Source organism: Schistosoma mansoni, assembly GCF_000237925.1.
Source record: "Schistosoma mansoni, WGS project CABG00000000 data, chromosome 1 unplaced supercontig 0135, strain Puerto Rico, whole genome shotgun sequence".
Lineage (NCBI taxonomy): Eukaryota > Metazoa > Platyhelminthes > Trematoda > Strigeidida > Schistosomatidae > Schistosoma > Schistosoma mansoni.
The window spans coordinates 289,041-301,997 of record NW_017385993.1 but is presented as its reverse complement, the minus strand read 5'-3'; positions in this window follow the sequence as shown (position 1 = coordinate 301,997).

Here is a 12,957-nt window from a genome sequence, read left to right as displayed (position 1 = left end):
ATAACAAGTTATTTTATTTTATATTGGAAAATTAAAACGATTATTCAATAAACAAAACATAGAATCAAAGTGGTAAAATCATGAATTACTTGTGAATTAGAAGATGAACAACTATGCGTTTACAGATTCCTCAATAACTTTTGTCTTTTATCTGTTTCAATGAGGTAGTGTTACGTCTAGACATCTCATTATTCGTAATGTCTGACTTGAAACTGATATAATCTTCAACTTTGTAAATACATCTCAGTCCTACAGGAGATCAGTGGCAGCCCAAATAGCTCAGTGGTAACGTCTCTGATTGTGAAGCTAGGTGATACAGGATCGAATCCTTCTGGAAGCATCAGTTCCCTCAAGATTACAGGTATGCCTTCCTGACAAGTGCCAAATAGCACGAAACCTAAGTTCAGGGTCTCCTGTTGACTACCTCCAACAACCATCTCATGTCAACATAGTACACACAATGTCGAGTCAGCCAGACTAGTGATTATAGTGCGACTTGGTTGATAGAATTCGACCAGCACAATATAAATAATTAACAATAATATGATAAAACAAATAAACATAATCATTAATATTTCTGCATGTTAGCCTATGAAAATCTCAAATTTATATAATTAAGGGAATGGAATCGCAAATGATATTAGTAGTATCAGTGATAATTATGTTGTGTTGTAAATAAGATTATTTTCAATTCTCGACGCAGTGGGTTCTTTGATCTTCCTTCTTTTCATTTCCCTTCAAGATTCTAAGTTGGCGCTTGCCTCGTGATGTGGTTTGATAATTTCTGTAATATATGTCCTATCCAATCCCAAGGTATTTTCCTAGTTATCTCTTCAGCTGGAACATGCTGGTTTGTCCTCTCCCATAAAAGGCTTTCGCTGATGGTATCCGGAGAGTGAATGTTGAATATTTTGCGTAGATAACTGTTTATAAATACTTGTACCTTCTTGACGATGGATGTAGTAGTTGTCCACGTTTCAGCTCCGTACAATAGTACTAGCTGTCTTGACGTTCGTATTGAAGATCCTCACTTTGAAGTTAGTTGAAAGTTGCTTTGAGTTCCAAATATTCCTGAATTGCAGAAATGCTGTCCTTGCTTTACTAATCCTCGCCTTTACATCTGAATCCGATCCTCCTTGTTCATCAATCATGCTGCTCAGGTACATGAAAATTCCCACCTCTTCCAGAGTTTCTCGATCAAGTGTGATTGGGTTGGTGTTCTCCATTTTGTATTTGAGAATCTTGCCTTTTCCTTTGTGTATATTGAGGTCTATTGATGCAGAGGCTGCTGCTACATTTGATGTATTCGTCTGCAATTGTTCGTGTGTATGAGAGAGGAGGGCTAGGTGATCTACGAAGTCCAAATCGTCTTATTGGTTCTGAGATGTCCATTACATTCCGAGCTTCCCCTCAGATGTCGAAGTCTTTGTAATCCAGTCAATCACCAGAAGAAAGAGGAAGGGGGAGAGTAGACAGCCTTGTCTGACTCTGGTCCTTACTGGAAATGCATCTGTCAGCTATCCTCCATGCACGACTTCACACTGTAGTCCGTCTCATGAGTTCTGGATAATGTTGATAATCTTCTCAGGAACTCCATGGTGTCGAAGAAGGTTCCATAATGTTATCCGGTCCACTGTCAAACACCTACTCATAGTCAATGAAGTTAATGTCTAGTGACGAATTACACTAAACTGATTGTTCCACGATTATCCGTAGTATCGCAATTCGATCTATGCACGATCGATCCTTACGGAATTTAGCTTGTTGATCTCGAAGTTGAGCGTCTATTGCGTCTTTTATCCGATTCAGCAACACTCTATTGAAAACTTTTCCTGGTACTGACAACAGTGTGATGCCTCTGTAATTCTCACATTTACTCAGATCTCCTTTCTTTAGTATCTTAATGAGGTATCCTACTTTCCAGTCCGTCAGTGGCACTTGTTCCTCTTCCCAAATCTTCTTGAATAGAAGATGAAGTATCAACTTTTATACTAACAAATAATTTGGTTCATTCATATTCTAGTGTATTTGGCAAAAAAAAAATAAATCATGCAGTAAATAAATTTACACATTCAACCATCATTTGTAATTTATATTATGATATGTACATAGATGTGCGTTTATCTATCCATGTAGTTGATACTTATTTGTATGTATGTATGTATGTATGTATGTATGCATGTGTGTGTATGTAGGTGTGTGTGTGTTTAAAAAGGGAACACGAAGATAGATTTATCATTGATATTACCAGTAACTTAATTTTAAAAACTTCATGTATCCATATACCGACCGAATAAGGAGAAATAGGGATAGGTGAATAGTTACAATTTAATCAATAAAGCTATCATTTCTTCTTATTTTTTTTATGAATCTTGACATTTAAACAATTTGGAAATTGATTATTGAATAGGAGGAGGAGAATAATAATAATAATAAATTCATTTAGTATTGTTTGTTTGAATCTTCCCATCGATGTGTTAGGACTGCAACTGGTCAGTTTCTAATTGGCATATGTACATACTGTGCGTATTGCCTCGATATAGCCTTAATTCACAAGTATTATAAGCAAAGATGGATAGTGACTAGCAGTAGAATCCAGTTTGACGCGCGTTTCGTCTTATTCGGGACTCGTCTGCTGGATGTACCTGCATCTCAGAGTTGATGTTCACTCTGGAACTCGAACCAGTTGCAGTCCTAACACATTGATGGGAAGATTCAAACAAACAATACTAAGTGAATTTAGACTTCATCCCATTGCACAACCAAGTGGCTATCAGGACTCAGTGGCCGAGTGGATAACGCGATTGCGTTTGAAGCGAATGTGACTGGGTTCGAGTCCCAGAGTGAACATCAACTCTGAGATGCAGATACATCCAGCCGACGAGTCCCGAATAGGACGAAACGCGCGTCAAACTGGATTCTACTGCTAGTCACTATCCATCTTTGCTTACAGTAATAATAATAGAATTAATATTCAGAATAATAAAGTAGAATGGTAATAATTTGACCTATCATTTACTAGTAAACCTAAAAAGTATCTTTATAAGTGATATTGGAACGATTTCAAGTGGTCTGTTGATCTGAATCTAATTTGATCTATTGAAAATGTTACTTACTTACTCCTATTACCCCTCGTGGAGGAGCATAGACCGCACATCAGCATTCTACATCCAACTCTGTCCTGAGCCTTCCTTTCCAGTTCCTTCCAGTCAACATTCATCCTTTTCATATCTGCTTCTATTTCCCGGTGCAATGTGTTATTTGACCTTCCTCTTTTCCGCTTCCCTTCACCATTCTATGTTAGGGCTTGTCTCGTGATGCAGCTTAATGATTTCCTCAGTGTATGTCCTATCCACTTCAAACGTCTTTCGCTAATTTCCTCTTCAGCTGGAACATGCTGGTTTGTCCTCTCCCATAAAAGGCTTTCGCTGATGGTATCCGGAGAGTGAATGTTGAGTATTTTGCGTAGATAACTGTTTATAAATACTTGTACCTTCTTGACGATGGATGTAGTAGTTGTCCACGTTTCAGCTCCGTACAATAGTACTAGCTGTCTTGACGTTCGTATTGAAGATCCTCACTTTGAAGTTAGTTGACAGTTGTTTTGAGTTCCATATGTTCTTCAATTGTAGGAAGGCGGTCCTTGATTTGCCAATCATTCCCATTATGTCTGCAACCGATCCTCCTTGTTTATCAATGATGCTTCCCATGTACGTAAATATCTCCACTTCTTCCAGAGTTTCGCCACCCTCATCTATTACTATCGACTTAATTCGCGTTAAAGAATAACAGAATAAAGTGAGTCAAATACGAAAATGAATCTTGAATACGCATTTTTCATACAATCGTTACTTCAGACTGACAACATGAGAAACGAAGTCGAGAAGCAGACTGGAGAAGGCAACACATATCAGCTCAATTTGTTACAGCATGACTGAACATTTATAGACAGATACGTGATGAATAGGGTAAGCAACATAAACAAATAAGCTCATAAAAACAGTCAAGGTTAATAGGAGAACAAATAAATTCGACTGTCCGACAGCTAGAACAAGCTGTGTGTACTTGACATAATGCTAGACATTACAACTATATTAGCATTTCAGTTTCATCTTAACTGGAGCTGAAGCAGAAACGGACCGAATTTCTCGACTATTAAAGGTGTTGTTTGATTGAGACTATGATAATTCTTATAACTTAGATGGAAAGGAGAACTGATCACTCCTACTATAAGACCACTCCCAGTAGTTTTCACCAAGGACAAAACTAATGACCTCCAGACCTCATAGAGAGTAAATTACCTACGTGAGGGCAGATTTATCACTAAGTATTTTGAAAACTGTAATCATGTCGCCTCTAGTTCTTCGATATGACAACGGGAATACATTTAGCTTGGCCAGTCGAGCATCATACGGGAGCTTCGCTATTCCGGGAATCAGCTTAGTTGCTGTTCTCTGAACCCTTTCCAAAATCTCACTCTCTTTTTTAAGCAGGGGTTAGCCGCTCGTATGCAGTACTCAAGTTTAGGACGTACGAACACTGTATACAAAGTTAGAAACGTTTTAGCGTCGAGATGCCTAAAAGCCCTGCGTATGGACCATAAAGTTCTAAAACCTTTGGCGACTATTGCACGGCAATGTGCAGTAGTCTTTAAGTCTTGACTAACAATGACGCCTAAGTCATTGTGTGTCTGGACAATAGGTAACTCAGTGTCATTCATCGTGTATGTATCTGTACCCTGGTGGCCAATATGCATCACAATACACTTGGAAGTATTTATTGGCAATTGCCAGGTTTGAGACCATTCAGATAATTTCTCCAGGTCGTTTTGGAGTTCTAAGCCATCACCCTTACTTTGTATCACTCTCCATATTTTGACATCGTCAGCATAGAGTAAGACTGATGATGAATAACACATAGTTTAATTAGTAAATTTTATATTTCAATCTGGGTAGTCGATTTTTTCACTGTAATTTATATATATATATACGTCATAACTTATAAGTAGTACACTTTATAATACATGTAACAGGTAATAAAAAAAAGGGGGGGTACACATACATTCACATCTGTCTTCCATAGATCTAATCTTATAGTTATAGAAATATTTCACATGGTATACATTTGGTCTAATTTATTAATCTGATCATTAATGTAGATTAGATAATGATTAAAAAAGATCTGTAACAGTTGTTAAGTTATATTTTTATATACAAAAGTCAGACGGTAGAAAGGAAAGTTTTATCAGTAAAATTGTCATCTTAATCCTAATTCCTTAGCTACTATAATCAATGAAACAAAGTTATAAGTATCTGGGGGTAGGCAACTGAACTGATAACTATGATACTCGCAGCTGATTTGATAAAGCACTGGACGACTGTTTTATCCTCGCATGGGACCCCTCAACAGCGCGCATCCACGACTCTGTACAACGGACTCGAACCCAGGATTTCCGGTCTTCCACGCGAACGCCTAAAATCCAGACCACTAAGCCAGCATCCGACAGTGTTAATGTATAAATTCAACCAATCCATGATATCGCACAACCTTTCACCATTGTCTTCAATGAGTAACTTCCTAACATCAGACACGGTTGAACCCCACTGGTCACAGCTTCATTTCACTGACGATACATTTATCCCTCGTAACGGCCATACTAACTTGGTAGAGGTAATCAAGAGAATTAATGAAGTTCAGATAAGTGATTTTTAGAGTAAGAGCTTAGATAATGGGTAGTTTCGTCAATTTATTCTATTCGAAACTACAGCGATGCTTCAAATTGTTCAAAAAGAAAATACTTGTTATTTTTTTCATCTCGTTACCGACTGATATATTCTGACACTCAACGCTTAAAGCACTTTCTCAGACGTTTTCTAAACTCCTTAAATGATCTCCACTTGAAACACAAACGAAAGTCAGATGGTAGAGAGGAAAGTTTTATCATTAAAATTGTCATCTTAATCCTTATTCATTCGCTACTATGATCAAGGTTCACTGAAAAAAGTCCAGATAATATATGATCAATTAACCAGTAATTTGATTCAAAATTTTGTCACGACCTTTTAAATGAAAATTCTAATAAGGAAGGAACTGCTTTTTGTGATGACCTTTAGCCCGATGTAGTTAAGTTTACGCTACTGAAGCTTGGTTGATCAGGTATGAAAGTATTCATTTGGACAACACTTTTCTACACTCTTTAAATGCATTACAACTAGATAGAGAACGAACTAACCAGATCCTTAAAAAAGCTCGGAGATCAATAGGTAATGCCATCAAACTTATACGAAACAACTAAGCACGTAGGTACCCTTTGAGCAAAGTTATACGGATTACAAAAAGTACACGAATCGGATATCCCATTGAGACCAATTTTGGACATGTACAATTCCCGTCATTATATTATAACAAACCATTCCACATCTAGTGAAGCATAGTACTAAGGATGTATTTCAGTTCGTCGATATGATGAAAAAAATAAATATGAAAGGTGAAATGATGGTGTCCTTAGACTTTACATCATTGTTTACAAATGTCTAACTCGAAGAGACTGTCGAATGCATTTGTGAAAAACCTAGGGAGTAGGTAATAGAGACCACAATCCCTGTGGACATCATTGAAGAATTATTACTAATATGTACTATGAACGTAAATCCCAAATTTAATGGTTGAATATACATACAAATAGATGCTGTAGCGATGGATTCACCACTAGGTCCCATATTGGCTGATATTTTTCTCATTAAACTTATAAACGATCCATCGGCACAGTATACTGACAAGTTTTCATTTAATATTTGAACTAGACCACTATTAAAGACCTGGAAGCACTGGACGGCTGTCTCATCCTCGTATGGGATCCCTCAACAGTGCGTATCCACGACTCCTTGCAAGGGACTCGAACCCAGGACTTCAGGTCTTCCGCGCGAACGCCTAAACTCAAGACAGTATTAACTTCTCGTTTACGTGAATTTTACTTGTATTTCAATGACTTTGGAGCACACTGATTATTTATTGCCGTACTTAAAGTGAGAAGTTAAGAAGCGTCGAGTTTTGCTGTCAAAATCCGAACAATAATATATGCACTTCAAAATATCCCATACTTCTCCTGGTCATTGAAACTCAATTAGGATAAAATCTAGTCTCTTTCATCTTCACAAGGTTGAAGAGTTTTAGAACACACAATTTGACCTAATACAAGTGTTTACGTATACATATAAGTTGCTAGTTTATCAAGAACTCTTGAGTGGTAGCTATGACTACGGGATTAATTAAATTATTTATAATAACGCACCCATGATCCCAGTTCATTGATTATTTTGTCGTGAAGTCGCATGTAATCTGTCTGTCTTGGCTTAGAATGTGACTCCATTAAATCTTAAACACAGGAAGTCACATACAGATATACATAAGTATGAATTTCATGCATACAGACAGTAAGAACGACGAATTTCGAAGAAATAAAATGAGTTAAATATAATGTTTAAGAGTTCCTCATCAACTGTAAACAGTCGAATGTTGCAATGAATTAAAAAGGATGATAAAGCGAACGATTAGAAGGCTTAAAAATGGACAAACTGTAAACGGGAGCTACAGATAAAAATGAAGGATTACATGAGTAGTCAAGATAATTAAGACGAACAAAAACAATAAAAATTACGAAGTGAAACATTTGGATCACACATGTTGATACTGGGAAGAAAAAGTATAGGTGACTACTCAAGCAAAGGATATTATTAGGATAGAGATTCACAAAGGAATTAAGATATTTACATTAGTCAACCACTAGCTATTAATCAATGTAGTTTCCTTCAAACTCTTCGTGTCGATCTAATTCTATCGATGAAGTTGTAATCCAGATACTAGACTAAGCAATTGACGACTAACCATAGGCTTAAATTTTGGGCTGCTTAATATTTATCAATACCAAATCAATATCTATACATGGATCAAATCTGCATTATATAAACATGATTATAGTCCATAACATGGGGGAACAGCATTACAAAGGTTCAATACAGTCTTCCATCGATACTAACAAACTCAACCAATTCAAGATAACTTTCAACAACAGGTTCCAAGCTTTACAGGGTCTACTGAAAGAATAAACTACGATGGAGGACGACTGGAAAGGTATAAAAGAAGCACTAACTTCAACGTGTCAGGAGGTTCTGGGTCCTAAGAAACATCATCATAAGGAATGGATCTCTATGGGAACCCCGGACAAGATTCAAGAAAAGTAAAACAAGAAGGTAGTAATTAACAACAGTCGAACACGAGCAGAGAATTCAAAGCATAAGCAGACTACGCAGAAGCGAACAAGCAAGTGAAGAAAAGCATTAAAGCCGACAAACAGAAATACATGGGAGAACTAGCAATGACGGTGGAAAAAGCTGCAAGAGAAGGTGTTGTATCCCCTGGCGAATTATGAATCATAAATCTGATGTCCATTTATGGACAAATGTAATACGCCTATTCCTATTGGATAGTTGTTAAATAAGTGACCTAGTCGTTTCCGTGTTCCTCTTATCATAACCTTTATTTTGACCTTGGAACTATTATTATTGATTACTTTCCCCCTAGCTACAGCCACATTGGCCAATTACTGTACAAATGTTATTTTTCTATTTTTGATATATGTGGTCTGTTTGGTTAGTATATATAACCCAGTATGCTTGTAAATAATGATTCATATTGCTGAGGCTGTTATTTGTGTTCTGGACTTAACGGCTGGGCTAGGCAGATAGGAAGGACCGAATAGCACCCAAGACTGCTCGTACGTATTTCCTGTATCATTGGACATATATATATATATATATATTAAGAGGGCAAATCGATACGTTACAAGAGAAGGGAATATGAAACAACGAGGAAACTGGCAGAGATATAGAAAACCGGGGAGACCAGTCGAGGACAAAGAAGGAGAGACAATTACGGAGATTCAAGAACAGAGGAGAAGATGGGCAGAATACTTCAAAGAACTGCTAAATAGGCCAGCTCCATTGAATCCACCGGACATCGAAGCAGCCCACACTGACCTTCCTATATCTGTAACTCCACCAACGATCGAAGAAGTCAAAATGGCAATCAGACAAATCAAAAGTGGGAAGGCGACAGGACCTGACAATATACCAGCTGAAGCTCTGAAGTCAGACATAGAAGTAACTGCAAACATGCTTCACCTCCTATTCAAGAAGATTTGGGAAGAGGAACAAGTGCCACTGACGGACTGTAAAGAAGGATGCCTCATCAAGATATCAAAGAAAGGAGATCTGAGCAAATAGGAGAATTGCAGAGGCATCAGTTTGTTATCAGTACCAGGAAAAGTCTTCAACAGAGTGCTGCTGAATCGGATGAAAGACGCAGTAGACGCCCAACTTCGAGATCAACAGGCTGGATTTCGTAAGGATAGGTCGTGCACAGACCAGATTGCGACACTACGGATCATCGTAGAACAATCAATTGAGTGGAACTCATCACTATACATCAACTTCATTGACTCTGAGAAGGCGTTTGACAGCGTGGAACCTTCTTCGACACTGTGGAGTTCCTGAAAAGATCGTCAACATTATCCAAAACTCATACGATGGACTATAGTGCAAAGTCGTGCATGGAGGACAGCTGTATTTCCAGTAGGGGCCGGAGTCAGACAAGGCTGTCTACTCTCCCCCTTCCTCTTTCTTCTGGTGATTGACTGGATTACAAAGACTTCGACATCTGAGGGGAAGCTCGGAATGTAATGGACATCTCAGAACCAATAAGACGATTTGGATTTCGCAGATGACCTAGCCCTCCTATTCCATACACACGAAGACAGCAAATGTAGCAGTAGCCGATGCATCAATAGACCTCAACATACACAAAGGAAAAATCAAGATTCTCAAATACAACACGGAGAACACTAACCCAGTCACACTTGATGGCGAAACTCTGGAAGATGGGAAACATTCACGTACCTGATCAATAGCATCATCAAGGAAGGTGGAGGATCTGATGCAGATACAAAGGTGAGGATTGGCAAAGCAGGGACCGCATTTCTGCAATTGAAAAAGATATGGAACTCTAAACAACTTTCAACTAATTTCAAGGTGAGAATCTTCAATACGAACGTCAAGACAGTTCTACTTTACGGATCTGAAACGTGGAGAACTACTAAAACCATCACCAAGAAGATACAACTATTTATAAACAGTTGTCTACGTAAAATACTCAACATTCACTACCCGGATATCATCAGCAACAACCTTTTATGGGAGAGGACAAACCATCTTTCAGCTGAAGAGGAAATTAGCGAAAGACGTTGGAAGTGGGTAGGACATACATTAAGAAAATCACCAAACTGCATCTCGAGGCAATCCCTAACTTGGAATCCGGAAGGCCAAAGAACACATTGCACCGGGAAATAGAAGCAGATATGAAAAGGATGAATAACAACTGGAAAGGATTGCCCAGGACAGGGTTGGATGGAGAATGCTGGTGTGCGACCTATGCTCCTCCACGAGGGGTAACAGGCGTAAGTAATAGTCCATAACAAACATGGTGAGGAATAATTGAAGTTGACAATATAAATCACAGCAATCCTCCCAGCTTCTGGTATAATTAATAAAACGGACACATGATTCGGGGCTTATACTGTGAGTGTCTACGAAGTGATCGATTTCTAGTTCCTTTCCAACATAACATGCGACTTTTCAGAAACACGCTTGTGATACTCAAACTACTTATTTTCACTTGGCAGTAGTAAACATCTTACGGTCGAATTTGTAGGACATGTATATTTTACTTATGCGAAAAAAAAGTTAATCGAAGATACGTTTCAGTTGTAAGATTTTGTGGAAAATTATTTCATTTGTAGGTTACTTTTGTCACAAACTGATCTCAGTCGAGGAACTGCCGAAATCAAGAAGCGCTTGACAGCTGGTTCTCTCAAATATGGATCACCTGAGAGCTATATTGCGAATTGATTTAAATTGGAATTATACGACTGAGTGGTTCTGATAGTTAGGCATTCGCTGTGAGATCTGAAGCTCTTTGGTGTAGACAGTTTAAAAGTCTTATGATAGAAAGAAACAATTGCCCAGTGCTTCATGGGTCATCAATGAAATCAAAAGTGGAACCTATCTGTGACGAATACAAGCTATGAGGTAAATCTTATTTTACTCTGATTCGCATCAGCTGATGAAATCAAACAATGTCAGAGTCAAAAAAGACTCAATATAAAACTTCTGTATCTGAATAACATTTGAAGGCATCCAGTTCATGTTATTTCCTTGAGATATGACTTATTTTAGTATATTACTAATATAACTTGACACTTATAAAAATCATCTTGATCTTTCTAGCTTGCAAGTCTTTTTTCCCAAAACAATAGTGTATAACAAATCCTAGAAAACAAATTTGAAGTGACCGCTGAGTCACATTGGAATTAATTTTACAGTTCCTTATGAAAACTCTATTGCCGAGGTCAGCCCATACCTAAAAATTCTATTTCGTTCTAGTACAGAACTCCTAAGCGGTTATCATGCTCAACACCTTCAGTGATCAGATACAGAGCGCTCAAGTCTCACATGGAGCGTCTAACCGTTGAATCAACGGGTTGATATTCAATAACAGACGTTCTATACTTCAATCAATTCATGATACTGTGTAAACATTATCTAACGGGACTGGTGATAACTATTTCACTCTTAACATGAATAAACTTAGTCAAGATTTCTAAAATAAAAACTTCAAGAACTCATTTTAAAGGCAATAATGACTTGTCCAGTTTTGAAAACGATATACTTGTCGATCCACCTGATTTGGAACCGTACATTAATGTATTTTTTAGCACTTAGTTTCTGGTGGTTATGTGAATTTCCGCCATTCAAAGCCATACTCTCTCAATAGATACTTACATTTATCAGATTTCCGTAGATTCTGATATATATATTGCTTGTCATCAATCGTGTTTACCATTCGAAATGCACACTAATTTGTTGGCTCTCATTTATTTTTACGGTTCGCAAACAGATGGTTTTATGTACATTATCCAAAGCAATAATGTGGGTTGGAGAATGCTATCCAGAGGCCTATGCTTCATTGGGAATAACAGGCGTAAGTAAGTAATCCATAGCAATAATATATCCTTAGTCTAGACATAAATATATTAATAGCTGTATGCAAGCAAATGGTCAAATACTTTGCATATCTCAAAAGATAACAAGGTATAAACAAGAGTTATCAATTGATTGATCGCTGGGTGGTGATCAATGTTATGCGTGTCAAGTCCTTCTTAGTGCTGATCGAATGCTATTGATCAAGTTACAATGTGGCCACCAGTCTAGGTGGCTCGACACTGCGTGCACTATATTGAGATAAGGTGGTGGTTATCAAATAATCGTAAAATTGAACACCCAAGATTTAACGAAAATTCACAAAAGTACATTTGCCAAATAAGTTAACCATTTAATCTGATAGACATTTATCAAAATTATATAAACTATTAATTATTAAATAGTATCGACAGATAGGATAAAAAATAATCCTTAAGTAAAACAATACTCCAATTTAATGCAATTAGTTCCCTTAACGAACTTGATCAAAGTCAAAACAGCGATTGAGGCAAAATACTATGCGATCATTCTATTTCGTAATTTCTTATCAGCTGTTTACAACTATTGATGTGTATTAAAGTGTAACATTGAAGTATGACATCATGTGAAGCAATTGACATTGGATGACGGAAAGAATTATAACAGAAGTAACCATATGCATATAAACACGTAGAGATGGAACTCAAAAACATAGGTAAGTGAAAGAGTAATTAGATGAATTCTAAGAACTGTTAAGATGAATAGTGTGATAATGAGATGGTGGAGAAGATTTGTAGCTCAGGTGAATGGTTTTGATGGAATATGTTCTCTGAGCTGGATGCTTTGGCCGTGGAGAGTTTATCATCATATTTTACGCATCGTTCCT